Consider the following 16806-nt stretch of genomic DNA (forward strand, 5'->3'; position numbering starts at 1 on the left):
AGGTCTCTTCCAGCCCTATGATTCTATTATTCTATGATTCTATGATTTTGCATGAAGATACATGGATAAATAAATGCTAAGAAACTGTTATATACAAGGCTCGACAAACCACTGAATCTACTTGCCATGGGCTCCGTGAGCCCCATTCACTGGCGCTGTGCGCATGCGCGGTGCCAGTCTGGTGCATGCGTGGTGCGGTGCTGGCAAATATCTCTCCGGGGTTTGTCAAGCCCTGGTTATATACATAGGCTTGGGTTTCTGAAGCAGCCTAAGGAAGTTGGAAGTTTGTCTACCATGGAATTTCAATGAGAACTAGGCACCTAACTTCCTTACAACATCCTTTCCAAATCTCAGTACAGGCAGTCCCCGAGTTACGCGGATCCGACTTACGTCAGATCCGTACTTACGAATGGGGCTTTTCTCGCCCCGGAGGGTGGCGGGACCGCCCAGACGCGCTGAGGTCCCCCCGCCCGTGTCCTCCGGGGCGAGAAAAGCTGCTCCGCGTCTCCCTGGTCTGCTGGGGGAGGACCCCCAGCAGACCAGGGAGACGCGGAGCAAAGCCGCGGAGGACACGGGAGGCAGGAGCGCCCAGACGCACCGAGGTCCCACCGCCCGCGTCTTCCGGGGTGAGAAAAGCTGCTCCGCGTCTCCCTGGTCTGCTGGGGGAGGGCCGCCAGCAGACCAGGGAGACACGGAGCAAAGCCGCGGAGGACGCGGGCGGTGGGAGCGCCCAGATGCGCCGCTGTCCCGCCGCCTGGGTCCTCCGTGGCTTTGCTCCACATCTCCTTGGTCTGCAAAGCCACAGAGGACGTGGGCAGCAGGAGCGCCCAGATGCACCGCTGTCCCGCTGCCCGGGTCCTCTGCAGCTTTGCTCCGCGTCTCCCTGGTCTGTTGGGGGGGCCCCGGAGGACCCGGGCAGCGGGACCATGGCGCGTCTGGGCGGTCCCACCGCCCACGTCCTCCGTGGCTTTGCTCCGCATCTCCCTGGTTTGCTCCTCATCTCTCGGTCCCGCCGCCCACGTCTCCATGGTCTGCTGGGGGGGGGGGCGCAGCTAGTGCGCCCCACCCCCCCTGCCAGCAGACCAGGCTTTTCTAGCAGACGCCTGTGGTAGAGCAGCTGGGGCGCTGCTGGTTGGTCCCGCAGAGCCACTCCTCGGCGCTACTGGACCAACGCGGCAGCACCCCAGCTGCTCTGCCCTAGGCATCCCCAAGTCAGCCGCTGCTGAAACTGACCAGCGGCTAACTACAGGAAGCCTGAGGCAGAGTTGCTCTGCCCCGGGCTTCCTGGAATCAGCCGCTGATCAGTTTCAGCAGCAGCTGACTTGGGGACACCTGGGGTAGAGCACCTGGGGTGCTGCCCGGTTGGTCCCCGCGGCACCGCCGAGACCTACCTGGCAGCGCCCCAGCTGCTCTGTCCCAAGCGTCCAGATTCAGCTGCTGTTGAAACTGATCAGCGGCTGATTCCAGGAAGCCCGGGGCAGAGAAACTCTGCCTCAGGCTTCCTGTAGTCAGCCGCTGGTCAGTTTCAGCAGCGGCGGAATCTGGACGCCAGTTCCGACTTAAGTACAAATTCAACTTAAGTACAAACCTACAGTCCCTATCTTGTACGTAACCCGGGGACTGCCTATACATATACCTTTTATCAATACCCTTTCAGCTAATTTAATTTTATTGCCTATAAAAAGCAAGATACCACCCACAGCACACACTAAATGAGAACAATAGAAATGGAAGAGAACTAAAGTATATTATATATATATGCAAGAAACATGGTACAAGTGCTTTTTTATTATGTTCCACTCATAGTTGTGGAGAGATTTGGTGGGTCCCTGAGCAAGGTGGAAGGGGACTCAACTTAGTATCCCTGAAAGGGGTAGGGCCTCAGATAGAAGGGACAGTGCTGGGGTTAGCCTCCCTCATCCAGCTTTTCAGGTACTGTAGACCACTGGGGGAGGCAAGATAAATAAATTCATAAGTTCAAAGAAGTTGATTTATTTCAATCTCTATCAGTAGAAAGCCGCATCACAATATGGTATGTGACCTTTGATTCAGGCATCAATATTTTCTTTGTTTTCATTTTCATTGTCTTTGAATTGGCCTTTTTCCTTTCATTATTGAGCAGTTGGGCTGCAGAAAGAAGTCTTCAACTATATAAAGTTTCTCAATATGTAAAGTTCAGGGGCTGGCTTTGCTCTTACCCCACGAGCAGCTCCAATAACATGAATGGAGTTGTATGAGTGACAGTAGGATCAAATTCTTAGGCCAATACAAATTTTGTGTGGAATGTGGATACAGAGCTACTGAAAGATGAAGCCATAAGTCCTCTGTCCATTTATGATAGTAGTGACTGTGAGGGCCTGTCTCCACTACATGGTGGATCTACACTGCAGAGATGAATCCACCGACAGGCGATTTATTGCTTAGAAGTGATAATTTGACCTCCAAGTGCTCTCCTGTCAACTCCAGTACTCCACCAGGACAAGATGAGTAGGAGGAATCAATGGCAGAGCATCAGCCGCTGAACTTACCGCACCTTACCACATGAAAGACACCACAGTAAGTACATCTACTTCAGCTACATTACTCACATAGCAGATGTTGTGTATCTTGACCGTGTGGCATTGTGTGTACTCAGTGCAAGTTTCCTCAGTGCTGCTTCCTTGATATAGAGAGATCACTAGAAATGAAAATATATCTCAATCTCCATATTCATCTCTTCCTTGATGTTAGGCATTCCAGGAAGGTTGTAGTTTCACATTTTTTGGTCAGTGCTAAAAGAGACTGAATTAATAACAGAGATGAAGCCGGACCTGCCTCTATGCAGTTGATGGCCCTTATCTGTTGTTCTGCAGTGCCTTTAGCAGTTTCTGCAGGCTGTCCTCCTGACCCTGTAAGAACACAAACCCCAGCTTATTGTGGAGACCCTCATCATCTCCCTGCAGGTGCAGCTCTTCCAGCTGCACCCATCATGCATCTGGACATCATTCCGACTGGTGCACCAGCTCATTATGGAGTGGTAGGACAATCGGCAGTGGCTCCAGAATTTCTGCATGCAGAAGGAGACCTTTCTGGAGCTGTGTGAATGGCTCATCCCTGCCCTCAGGTAACAGGACACCCACATGAGACCTGCTATCCCCCTCAAGAAGTGGGTAGCCATTGCTATTTGGAAGCTTGCCATGCTGGATCTATCAAGAACCAGTTCAGCATGGGGAGGTCAACCGTCAGGGCCCTGGTCATACAGGTATGGCCCCTTGGGCTATTGTCCCAGGAAGGGGGTGAAGTGCTAGAAAGGGGAACCCTAAGGAAAGGGGTGGGTTGGTGGTGGGGGTGATGGTGGAAGCCCCCTTCCCTGGGCATCCTCACAAAGCCCTGCTGGGGGATGGGCTAAATAAGGGGTTGCTCCTGGTGTGTGTGTGGGAGGGGCGGGAGGGGGGCAGCCATTGGGAGCTCCTAAGGGCTCTGGCACCCCTGTGATTCTCTGTTTGTCTCTTTCTAAAGGTGGTTGAGGGTCATCAACACCATTCTGCTGCCCAGGGTTTGCAGAAGTGGGCTTCCTCAACTGCGGGGGAGGCTATTGATGGCACCCACATCCTCATCTGGGCCCCCGACCACCGGGCATCTGTATACATCTCCTGCAAGGGGTATCTTCTGATGGTCTTTCAGGACATCATGGACCACCATGGGCAGTTCATCAACATCTATGTTGGGTGGTCAGGGAAGGCACCCGACACCCATGTTTTCCACAACTCTATCATCTTCCAGAAGCTGCGTGCCGGCACTTTTTCCCAACCACAGGGTCAGGGACATCGACATGCCAACGTGCACTGTAGGGGACGTGTCCTACCCTGTGTTGCCCTGGCTCATGAAGCCCTGCACCGGACATTTTGACCCCACCAAGGAACAATTCAACACCAGGCTCAGTAGGGCCCGTATGGTGGTGGAGGGCGCCTTCAGGCATCAGAAGGTGAGGTTCTGGTGCCTCCTCATCCGGCTTGACATTGGGGAGTGGAACATCCCCCAGATGGTGGCTGTATGCTGTGTCCTTCACAATATTTGTGAAAGGAAGGGGGAGGTGTCCCTGCCAGGATGGGGGGCAGAGGCTGCTAGCTCATCAGGGCTATGGGCATCCAGGAGGCACTGAGGAAGTTTCTCACAAGGACCCCAGTGACACATTTCCCTGGGCTGCCCTACAAAGGGCCTATGCATTGCCCCTCTTTGCCTGAAAGACAATAAAACACACTTTTTGTTTTGGAAAAAAATGAACTCTGTTTTTTATTTAGGGAAGAGGTAACTGGGGAGGAACTGGGGAAAGAACCTGGGAGAGGGGAGGAAAGCTAGGGGAGGGGCAAGAGGGGGAATGAGAACCTTGGAGGGGAGAGGAGGGAGCTGGAAGTGAGAGGAGGGGTGAGGAGAGGCTCAGAGCTTGGGCTGGGAGTGGTGCCTGGCTCTGATGGTTCCACCGCCTCGAATGCAGGGACCTTGGTGACCACGGGGGGGGGGGGGGGGGGGGGGGGGGGAGAGGGCTAGTGGGAGAAGCAGGAGCTGGAACAGGGTCTGGAACAGGAGGTGGAGAAGGAGCAGCAGCAGAAACAGGAGCAGGCACCAGGCCAGTGAGGAGTGCTTGCACTGCCACACACATGGTGTGGCCCTGCTCCAACAACTCCTGCCAGGTATCTTGCCACAGCTGGATGTCCTCCTCAAGCCTCTGGTTCAGGGGGTCCTGCAGGGATCGGAGCTTAGTAAGTGCTCCCACAGCAATTCCTTCTGTGTTCGCTGGCCTCTCCGGGTCTCCCGATGTCGGGGGGCTTCCCGGCTGGTGTCAACTGTCCCCTTCTCGCAGCTGGTCCGGCTGTGGAGAAAAGAGAGATGGTCAGTCATCCCTGGAGACACTGTCCCTGAAGCCTGGCCCTCATCTGTGACCCAAGACCGACAGTTCTCAGGTCAGACGAAGGCAATGTGCTTATAGCAAGGCCATTTGTGGCCTGGGCAGTGGGACCTTTCCTGCAGAGGCCCAGATGTCTCCAGGGGGGAGCTTCACTACCCCCATGTCCAAGGGACAAGCAGGTATGGGAAGCTGCCATCCAGGTGGGGGGCCCTTGGGCAGCTGGGCTTCCCACGATGCTGCACACACGCTGGGTCCAGCAGTGGTGGTGTCCCGCTGAAGGAGAGGGGTCAGGATGTTGGAGGGAGGTGTGTGTGAGCGGCAGATCCTCTTGTGCCTCACTGCATAGTCCCCAGGAACAGGTGCTGCCTCAAGCATGCAGGCAGGCCTGTGTGCCATATGTGACACTCCTGAGTGTGTTTGTGTCCATGTCCTCAGCCACCTGCTAGTGGTAGGTTGTAGTGAGAGGGTGTCCCACCCCGGTGTCAGGAGTGTTGCTGGCCTCTCCAGACCCTTGAGCAATAGCACAGGGGTCCTCTGGTGCAGCTTCCTGGGGCTGTGTGCTGGGACTGGCACTGCACGTGCATCCATGTGCACAGGCTGCTGCGCAATCTCCAAAAGGTGGCCACCTGCCACCTTTTCTCTGTGTGTGTAAGGAAAATAAAGGCACTCACCTGATGTGACTTCCCCAGCCTCAGACGATGCCTGGGACACATCCAGGGTGTGGAGTACTGGCTCCAGAGACAGTATGGTGATGGTGCTGGCCGCATCCAGGTTCTCCGCTTTCTCCTCCTCCTCACCACTGGCTCTGCCCCTTGGGAGGGTGACAACAGATCTCTCCAGCTCTGAGTCTACTACCGGGGGGTGGGGGAAAGGACTGTCCTTCAAGATGAGGTGCAGGTGCATGTAATAGGGTCAGGTGTGGGGATCACACCCAGAGCGGGAGCTGCGCTCCCTCACCTTGGCATATGCCTGGCAGAGCTCCTTAACTTTCATCCGCACCTGCTCCTGGTCACGGATGTGTCCTTGTGGCCAGGCTATCAACTATGCAGCCATAGACATCTGCATTCCTACATCTGGTGCAGAGATCCTGGAGGTTTTCCTCCTCACCCCAGACTTGGGTGAGGGCCAGGATCTCTGCACCAGACCAGGAAGGTGCATGCTTCTTTCGGCACCTGGCAGGGTTCTGAGAACTGTCTGACTGCTCCCTGGGAGCAGTAGAGGGCTCGGTGGGAGCAATGGAGTCGCTCATGTCAGTCAAAATCAAGCTGCTGGGAGGCTCAGAGCTGTTAGGGCCAGCTTCCCGCCACAAGACACTTTCCCTTCTGCTGGCATCTTTAAGGGCTGAAGGGGAACTATAGAGTTGTAATGAGTGTGGACAGAGTGGCCAGCAGGACACCTGTGGGATTTCTTGGCAGCCTCTTATTTTGAAATAACTCCAGCTGCTCTGTCTACACACGTACTATTCTGAAATAACTATTTCGGAATATGTGTTATTCCTTGTAGAATGAGGTTTACAGAAGTTGGAATAAGCCATCCGTTATTTCAATATTATTTTGAAATAACGGAATTGCTGTGTAGATGCTTGCAAAGTTATTTCAGAGTAAGGCTGCTGTAGACACACCTTTAGAGCTTTTGCATTTAGGGCCAAATTATTTATCAGCTTATTATTAATACCCTCAACCACAAAATGTGTGGCTGAAATAATTTCTATTAGGTTTTCCAGACAGAGTTTTATACTAAATTTACACATGCATATGAATATAAGAGAACATCCATTTTATTAGATGAATTGCTGGCTGAATATTTCATCTCAGTATCCCTGATTTTGAACATTGCATGTTCCTTTAATCAGCAACTGCAAACTCCTGTTGGATCCTTTACTACGGTGGTCCCCAAAAATTCAGAGAGGCTCCGCAGGCCTGTACCAGTCACCACCAGAGAGCATGGAGGGTTCTCCAACCAGTCCCAGTTAGCCCCCAGGGGTGACTCTCTGCCCACTCCCAGCCACTGCTCCATTCCAGACCCCACCCCCAGCCTTGGCCACCAGCTGCAGCTCCACTCCCAGCCCTATTCCTGTTCCCGGCCTCAGCTCTTGGCCCCAGCCCTGCTCCTGGCCCTAGTCTTGGATCTTTTACCCCTGAACATGCCATAGCCCCACTCCTTGTCCCAGCTCTGAGACAGGGGCAAGAGAGAGCATGATATGAAAATTTGGGGACAGCTGCTTTACTGGTCCTGGAATCTGCCAGGTAATGTCAACATAAATGGATATTCTACATTTAGTTTCAGGATAGTTATATCAGTATAAAACTTTTCTAGACATGAAATCATACAGGCAGTCCCCGTCTTACGCGGATCCGACTTATGTCGGATCCGCACTTACGAACGGAGCTTTCTCGCCCCGGAAGTCGGGGCGAGAAAGCCCCGTTCGTAAGCTTCTCCGGTGCCCCTGGTCTGCTGGAGACCGTCTCCAGCAGACCAGGGGCACCGGGCGGGTTCCCGCGCTTCTGAGGCTTTGCCAGAGCAAAGCCTCAGAAGCGCGGGAACCGCTGCTGCTGCCCCTTGAGACCCGGTGCCTGTGGTCTGCTGGGGACGGTCCCCAGCAGACCACAGGCACCCGGACTGAAGCCGCAGCCGCGGGGGGGTCCCGCGCCTCTGAGGCTTTGCCAGAGCAAAGCCTCAGAGGCGCGGGGAACCGCCGCTGCTGCCGCTCCAGTCTGGGTGCCTGTGGTCTGCTGGGGACGGTCCCCAGCAGACCACAGGCACCCTGACTGAAGCCGCAGCCGCGGGGGGGTCCCGCGCCTCTGAGGCTTTGCCAGAGCAAAGCCTCAGAGGCGCGGCACCCCGCTGCCGCTGCGGCTCTGCTCCCAGTGTCCCTGGTCTGCTGGGGGAGGGGGGGCGCAGCTAGTGTGCTCCCCCCCCCCCCCAGCAGACCAGGCTTTTGTTTTGGACTCTGGGGCAGAGCAGCTGGGGCGCTGCCGATTGGTCCTGCAGCGCCCGTGGGCACTACTGGACCAACCCGGCAGCACCTCAGCTGCTCTGCCCCAGGTCCTGATTCAGCCGCTGCTGGTCAGTTTCAGCAGTGGCTGAATCAGGACGTCTGGGACAGAGCAGATGGGGTGCTGCTGGGTTGGTCCAGTAGCACCCCAGCTGCTCTGCCCCAGGCGTCCCCAAGTCAGCTTCTGCTGAAACTGACCAGCGCTGACTACAGGAAGCCCGAGGCAGAGTTGCTCTGCCCCGGGCTTCCTGGAATCAGCTGCTGATCAGTTTCAGCAGCAGCTGACTTGGGGACGCCTGGGGTTCTTAAGTTGATTCTGTATGTAAGTCAGAACTGGCGGTCAGTTTCAGCAGTGTCTGAATCTGGACGCCAGTTCCGACTTACATACAGATTCAACTTAAGAACAAACCTGTCCCTATCTTGTACGTAACCCGGGGACTGCCTGTATATGATTTTTCTTTATCACCTGAGATCAGTAATATCATATTCAGATTCACATCTGATTCTCCTAATACCAGATGGTACTATGTGATTAGCCTGCCCTTTTGCTAGGTTTCTGATTAGAGGAAAGTTCTCCAGTGCTCATACATTTTCTGTGCTTTCCCCCCCCCCCCATTCAGTCTTCTAGCTTTGCTTCTTTTAACAGGGATTCCCTTCAGTTTTTGTCTTGAAGGGAGACAGAGCTGCACGTCATTTTGCTCGGAGTTCACAACACCTGTGTGAGCATTTTTCAAATCACATCTGCTGCATAAGTGGGAGCAGAGGCAATAGGCTCCAAGGAGTTCATAGAGACATGTGGTTGGAAAAATTCCTGCTGCTTTTGTTCTTGCCTGTAGGCATTTTTCGACAGTTTTTAGTTCAAGTGCACCTTTACCACTTGTTTAATTTTAATTTGTCTAACTATTTAATAATCCCTTTGGGGAGTGGTAGCACTATAATAAAAGCATGTATAAATTTTATAAATATAAAATCAAGTAGGAGCTCCTAACAACTGCCTTCTCACTGTTAAATGATTAGGCTCTATCCCTTGATTCTTTTAAGGTTTGTGGGGGAAATAGTTTGTGGTCACCATATGTGTAGAACAGTGAAAACAGAAAATCTGTGGGATCTATAAAAGTGAATTTGAGTCAAACTAACAGGGATTGTATAGAAGTCCACAGAAATTGCTCCAGCCAATATATATATAGAGTTCAATAGAGACTTATATGCTGCTATTGAATTTCATGCTTTGGTTTAAGAATTCTATTGAATGGCTATCATTTTTATTAAAAGGATACTCTCAACTTTATAATTATATTTCTATTACTTACTAATTTTTAATTACCATTATTACAAGTGTAACCCAGGATTACTATAAATGACTGGGCAGAGAAAATCACTTTGTGCAGTTGATAGCACCCTGTGTTTATCAGTTTCTCTGACTCCCCTGTATAGTAAGCAAATTTCTCCTAACATTGGTGGGTGTCTTTCACATGGCCACACAGATAAAATGAAAATAATAATAAAAAAGGAAACATGTATGTGTTTAACTTTATTCACATAAGTAGTCCCAGTTAGCTCAGCATTGAGTTTAATGAGATTACTCATGTGAATAGAATTAAACGTGAGAATTTGTCATGTTCATTATGCAATACTAACAAATCAAACTAGCTGAGAAGAAAAAGAAAACTTCTATAAACAACTATATAGCATAGTAGAAAAGGTCTCAAAAAGAGACATCATCCTAATAATTGGAATAATCAATGTTAAAATGGAGAACAACAGTAGTGGTAGTGAAAATAAGTATGGCAAAATAAATCCACAGTGAAATGAACAAAAATGGTAAAATGTTTGTCGACTTTTGTGGAAGGAATGACTTACTTACTTAAGAAACTATTTTCCCTCACTGTACTATTCAGAAAATAACTTGGAGGTCATCAGATCACAGAACAGAGAACTAAACTAAATATAACAATTTGGCAAAAATGGACAACTTTAGAGGCCATACATAGCAGGAATGAGGCAGATATGGGAACAGACCATACATTAGTGGGAGCTAAATTGATAATAAAAATAAGAACAACAACAAAAAAGAGAGAATCAAACACCAGAGCTTCCCATGTTATGAAATTACCAATCTAAAACAGATGATGACACAAAAAGAATTAAAAATTGTGCTAACAAACAGATACAATGCTTGACAATGAAGAACATAGAAGACAAATCTCCCTGGCTTCTTGATTAATTTATAAATGTTTTCCCTCTCTTTCCATATATCTATAACTTTTTTCAATATTCACTTTTTTCAGGTAAAATTTTATTTTATATTGATGGTCAGAGAAATATTTTCAGAAGTATTCAATAATGCAAAAGAGAATAATGCTGATTATAGGAATGAAATGAGAATATAGAAATAATGAAAAGGAGAACAATACTGATTATAGGCATGAAGTGAGATTGTAGGAATGTTGCCAATTACATGTGGAGATGACAAACAGATCTTAACTCTGTCCCTTTCCACATCTCCTGATTTCCCTGTATTCTATCCAGATTTTCTTTCCTAATCATTCCTTTGTTTCCTTCCCCACTTACATCTGAATGCCTCCTTTGAGTGCACTAGGAATGTTAGCCAAGTTCCCTCCTTCCTTTTCAACCAACTTCTAAACGCCCACCTGTTCTATGGATCACTCCCTCAGGACCAAGCAGTGCTGTGCATTTGCTCTGTATTGTGTTTTGCCTGCTCGTGCCTCTAATTCTGCAGTTCTCAAACTGTGGGCTGGGACCCCAAAGTGAGTCACAACCCCCTTTAATGGGCTACCCAGGGATGACATCAGGCTTGTGGGAGCCTGGGACCTAAGCACTGAGCAGCAGGTCTCAGGTTACAGGTCCTCCGTCCCACCCAGGGCTGAAGCCCTCAGGCTTCACCTGCGACCCTGCAGTCCTGGGGTGGTAGGGATCTGGTGGGTTCTGATTTCTGTCCCCCCTTGTGGCATCTTGTTGGTAATGTTTATTGTTAGAAATGGGGTGTTGTACAATTGAGAACCGCTTCTCTCATTTATTAAGGAGAACAGGGAATTAGTTATTTGTTCAGCACAAGTTCCCTAATTGTACACCTAATTGTATACAAACTAAGGCGGTGTCTACACTGGGCCACTTATTCCGGAAAAGCAGCCGCTTTTCCAGAATAACTTTACAGCTGTCTACGCTGGCCGCTTGCTTTTCTGGAAAAGCAATGACGATCTACTGTAAAATTGTCAGTGTTTTTCCGGAAAAACTATGCTGCTCCCGTTCGGGCAAAAGTCCTTTTCCGGAAAAACTGTTCTGGAAAAGGGCCAGTGTACACAGCACAGTAGTCTTTTCTGCAAAAAAGCCCCGATTGCGAAAATGACAATCAGGGCTTTTTTCCGGAAAAGAGCGTCTACATTGGCCACGGACGCTTTTCCGGAAAAAGTGCTTTTCCGGAAAAGTATCCTGCCAATGTAGACGTGCTTTTTCCGGAAATACTTATAACGGAAAACTGTTCCGTTTTAAGCATTTCCGGAAAAGGGTGCCAGTGTAGACGTAGCCTAATTGTATGGGCCATGGATAAAACACTATAAAAATAATATAAAAGTTATAAAGCACATCCTCAGTGGTGGAAATCAGCAGAGCTCCATGAAAGTCATAGGACTCACCTTTCATACAAATTCTATATATGAAGCAAGTTATATTGCAAACATTGTGACTGCCTTTAATGAGTGTGGATATTAGATTTTTTAGGAATAAGTACTTTTGCACTTCAGTTTTGGTATAAAATTGCAAAACTTGAACTTTAAATGATCTTTCATTTCCCTAGAGCTTAAATGCTGTTTGGATACTCACTTAAAGCTCATGTGTATGTACTGTAATAAATGTGAAAGGGAAATAGGCTTTTGGGACCCAATCCTGCATGCCCTTCTGAACATGAGTAGCATCCTTATTTGTGTGAGATATCCCATTCACTATTTATGTGAGTATTGGGTTTGCAGGACAGGAGCTATAGTTTGTGGTTCTGTTTTAAAAAAACTATTTTGGTGACATAGCAACCTAAATTGCTTTCATTAATGGAGCAATAGACAATTACTGGTACACTGAAAATATGCTGTGACGCCTCTGTCCTTTTAGCAGGTTTATAGCTATGAGGAAAACCACACCTAAAAGACAATCAGAAGATTACAGTTCTTACAGCACTAGCATTTATTTAAAAAAGCAAAACAGCCAATGGATATTTAATATGTGGAAATAAGTCATGTTTTAATGCCCTGAATCCATCATACCTCTCATATCTGTCTGTCTCTACTATAATCTAATTGAATCCATCTAATGTATTTCTAATTTGCCCTTCACCATATAAGCTAAGCATTATTAGGTACTGTTCTAAATTTACCTGGATGGTTACATACTTTCAACCCACACATTTTTTCTACTGCTGAAATGCTCAACATTTCTACAATCAAAATTTACTAACTTCAGTGTACATTTTTTTCTCTTCCTGTCTCTTCATATTGCAAGTCTTTCAATATGTAGTTTCATTATGTATTTCATTGCCCCTAATTATTTTTATTTTAGCCTTTGTCCCTGATTTCTTAGTCTGAGTTTAAAGAGCTATGACATACTCTAAGAACCATCTAATCAAGAGATGAGTAATCAAAAAGCTTTATGGTGAGAGGTAGAAAAGGAATGAACCATACTGTCTACTTAATTATTGTGTTTCCTAGTCTCAACCCTTAAACAGAGTTCTTGCAAAAACCAGAATACCTGCTCATAGCTTGCTGGGTTGCATTATTAAATAAGTGGAAACTTTGTAAAGAGGGAGTGGTGAGTGAAACAGCTTAAAATCAATGATGTAGAAAGGAGTTAAAGTACACATGCTATTCATCTCTATTCAGCATTAGTTGTCAGAGAGGGTACTACATTTTCTGTAAGTATTTGGGTGGGTGGGTGAGTTTACATGTGGGGGGCATCTAACCATTAATTCTGAAAAGGTATTATCAGATGCATCAGGGTTTGGCTGTAAATTTGACTACATTGCCGTGATGTACAGAGAAATGAGTGAAGAAATATCTGATTAAAGTGTGCATTGCTGCTGAGGCAACTGAATGTTGCCATAGCAATTGAGATGAAATGTGCAAGAAGTGAGATAATTAAATCTAACCCCTTTAGTAGTTTTGACAGTCTATGCACTGCCAATAGGAAAAGTTATCTACAGTGTTAAAGATAAAACGCATTTCTCATGGAAGTAGTCCTTGCTGATATTTAGTTGTTTCCTTTCTAAACACATTGCTTCAGGTACCTAATCTGAATGTTCTTTTTAATAATCAAATACAGTTTTGACCTTGGTCTGTAACTACTTACAACTTGCCTGGCTTATTGTATCATGGGAACTGTCTATACAAAATATCCAAAATGTTCCTCCCCTCCTCCACATTCCTGCTTACGGTACAGTAAAGCCAGACCTGTCATGTTTTAGCCTACAGTTCAATAATATCTAGAACGTGCTGCCCTCTTCAGGAGCTGGTGATTAAAAATACTTGATTTTGTTTATTGATTCAGAAAATGTAATGAGCACATGTGAACTGGAGCATCTGGTGAGTTTCTTGAACTTTGTAATACCAGAGCCCAAAGACAGAGGCTAGTTGCAAAATGAATGGAAAGCTGTGATGGAAAAAAAAATTATGTCTTGAACTGAAAGAACAAAATTAAAGCCTGGGGCTGTAATACTCATATCCCCTTACATAACTGATTTGGTCAGTGGAAACAAAAAACTAAGGAAACCCTGGAGTTGAGATTTTTAAAAATAAATTATTCTGTATAATGTCAAGTGACCAGAAATTAAAAATGTTGTATGGCTTAAAAGGGACGCTCTGATTAGTTGTCAAGCTAAACTACTCAGATGTGTATGTAATTCCCTTTCAAATCAAATGGAATTATGCCTCTGTGTGTGTATTTGGAGCTAAGAGTGTTTTCTAAAAATGACTCACATATACGAGAGGGGTGAATATAAAGAAGGCAACTAAGGGGTTAAACTTCCTTCTTCAGCCACAGGAAAGACAACCATTGGCTGGTCAGAGTGCAGGGATTTTCAATGTAACAGTGTTGGATTAGCTGTGGGGAATTAATTAATTCACCCTAATAGCCAAAGGGAAAAATTGAGGAAGAGATAGCAGTCAGAGTTGAAGAGTAAGGATTTCTAAAGAGTATTGGGGGTACGAAAAGAATTGATGTTGGGAGTGGTTTCCTTTTCCTCTTTGGAACTTGGCTGATTTAAGACATGCTGAAGTTTCTTTTCCGTTTCCTTTTGCTAAGGGATACCCTGTTGTTCTGTCCTTCAATGTCCAAACACAGGGGCGGTGTCTAGACAACACCTCTCTGTTGACAGAGAGATCTAGATTAGGCATGTCAAAATTGCTAATGAAGCAGGGATTTAAATATCCCATGCCTCATTAGCATAAATATGGCTGCTGCTTTTCTCGACATGGAGCTTTTTAAAAAAAAAACCAAAAAAACCCCAAACCCAGCAATCTAGATGGGGATCTGTCAAAAATAAACCCTTTTTTGACAGATCCTGTATTCCTCAAAAAATGAGGTTTACAGGATCTGTCGAAAAAGGGTTTATTTTTTGACAGATTCCTGTCTAGACTGCCATTTTTTTTCAAAAAAGCTCCGTGTCGAAAAAAAGCAGAGGCCATGTTTATGCTAATGAAGCAGGGGATATTTAAATCCCTGCTTCATTAGCAATTTCGACATGCCTAATCTACATCTCTCTATCGACAGAGAGGTGTAGTCTAGACGTACCCAGGGAGACAATCTGTGCTACATCTCACAGGTTTTAATGTTGATGAGGGTGTGTGGGGTGCTGTCTGTACTGAATTTCTGCAGTTCTCAGGACTGTCACAAAGTATTAGTCATGAGCAACACATTTTTAATTTAAGCAGATTTTAAATGTTATTAAATAACTTTTAGTATCCACCTAAGGAATATTTTTATTTTAACTTTACATAACTTTTTAATCCTGTGGAACATGTTTCAAGACCCTTGAAAAGGGAAATATTGGATCCCATCTGCATTTGGTGTCACCCTAGTTTTCTGTCAATATAATCCCATTGCTCTTGATTTTACACCAATGTTAAACAACATTAATGCACCACCAAGCACAGGGGTTGATTATTCCAAAGCACAAAGGAAAGTTAGATAACTGTCTTCTCCATTGAAAATCTAACACTAGAACTAAATTTTCCAAATAGTGCACAGACAAATCTTTAATGGAAGTTTCATCCAAAATCATTAAGGGACCACTGTGATCATTAGTCTGACCTCAAATCATGGTTTAAAGATGTCAAGTTACAGAGAACTCTCCATTTACAGCAGTTTAAACCTGCCAGTGATCCATGCTCCATGTTGCAGAGGAGGTGAACCACCTCGCCCTCAAGGTCTCTGTTAGTCTGGCTTTGGTGAAAATTCCTTAACTCCAATACGATAATCAGTTATGTCCTAAATATGTGGGCAAGACCCACCAGGCAGATACCTGGGAAAGAATTTTCTGTTACAATGCAGAATTCCCCATCTAGGCTGTGTCCAGACTCAGGGGTTTTTTCGAAAAAAGTAGCCTTTTTTCGAAAAAACTTCACCTGCGTCCAGACTCAAGCCGCGTTCTTTCGAAATTAAGTCGAAAGAACGCGGCTTTTCTTTCGATGGCGGTAAACCTCAATTTACGAGGAGGAACGCCTTCTTTCGAAAGTTCCTCTTCTTCGAAAGAGAGCATCCAGACTCACTGGATGCTTTCTTTCGAAAAAGCAAGCCGCTTTTTCAACGTGCAGTCTAGACGCTCTCTTTCGAAAGAGGCTTGCAGACTAGACATAGCCCTAGAGTCCCATCTTCAGCCATTGGGGATTTTTACTACCGGCAGTGATGGTGGGCTATTGCCATACTAGGCAGTTCCATCATACCATCCTCTCCATAAACTTATCAAGCTCAGTCTTGAAGCTAGTTAAGTTTGGTGCCCCCGCTCATGTGTTGCAGGCAGGGATGTCCCTAAGGGGAGGCACGGACAGGGGCAGAAGTGATGAATACTTCATTTCTGGGACCAACCGTTCCAGCTAGTCATGCTGGCTTACATCCCAAAGCACAGGGTCCAGATTGGTCACCCCAATTTGCCATACCCTAGGGAAAAGCTGTAGTGGCAGTTGAACCTCTCCCCCCTTTTGGAGAGCTTAGCCTGCTGGCTCTGTGTTTCCAGCGTGAGGGCCTCACCATCATGGCCAGAGGAGCCCCAGGTCCACTGCATCTCCCATGTGACTAGACAGGAGCAAGCAGCTGGCCCTACCACCAGCCCTAACCCCAGGTCAACAGCCCCAATGTTGGCCCGACCACTGGGCCATCCTGAGCTGGTCCAGCCCCGGGCTACCAGCTGGAACTGAGCCCTTAGCTTCAAGAAAGAGGGGAAGTGTGGGTGGGGCCTCTCAGCAGAACATAGGTGGGACCATGGCTTGGGTCAGGTGAGGTTTAGGCTCCCTTGGCCTATGATATCCGCTGCCCATGCCCTCACTGCTCCACTTGAAAGACTGTTCCATAATTTCCCACTTCTAATGGTTAGATACCATCACCTAATTTCAATCTTAAACTTGTTGGTGGCCAGTTTATATCAATTTGTCCTTTTGTTCATATTGGTACTTAAAAACTTCTCTCTCTCTCTCTGGTATTTATTCCTCTGATATATTTATGGAACACAGTTATGTCACCCATCAGCCTTTTTTTGGTTAGTCTAAATAAGCCAAGTTCCTTGAGTTTCCTCTCAAAAATTAGATTTTTCATTCCTCAGAAATAGCATATTCTTTTTTAAAAAACTGGACCTTACTGCCTAACTACATGTAATATATGTTCAGATCTGCATGAAAATATTGATCTGTACTTTGTACAATAGATTTGTTTC

At 46.9% G+C, this 16806-nt stretch overlaps 1 protein-coding gene across 2 annotated transcripts in view; it reads left to right on the forward strand.

The window, feature by feature from the left end:
- ADGRL2 (adhesion G protein-coupled receptor L2) overlaps positions 1-16806 on the forward strand; it is a 538071-nt gene that overhangs the window by 295927 nt on the left and 225338 nt on the right. The gene's annotated exons all lie outside the window — the stretch shown is intronic.

Source organism: Pelodiscus sinensis, chromosome 9, assembly GCF_052426305.1.
Source record: "Pelodiscus sinensis isolate ZL-2025 chromosome 9, ASM5242630v1, whole genome shotgun sequence".
In the NCBI taxonomy this organism is placed as follows: domain Eukaryota; kingdom Metazoa; phylum Chordata; order Testudines; family Trionychidae; genus Pelodiscus; species Pelodiscus sinensis.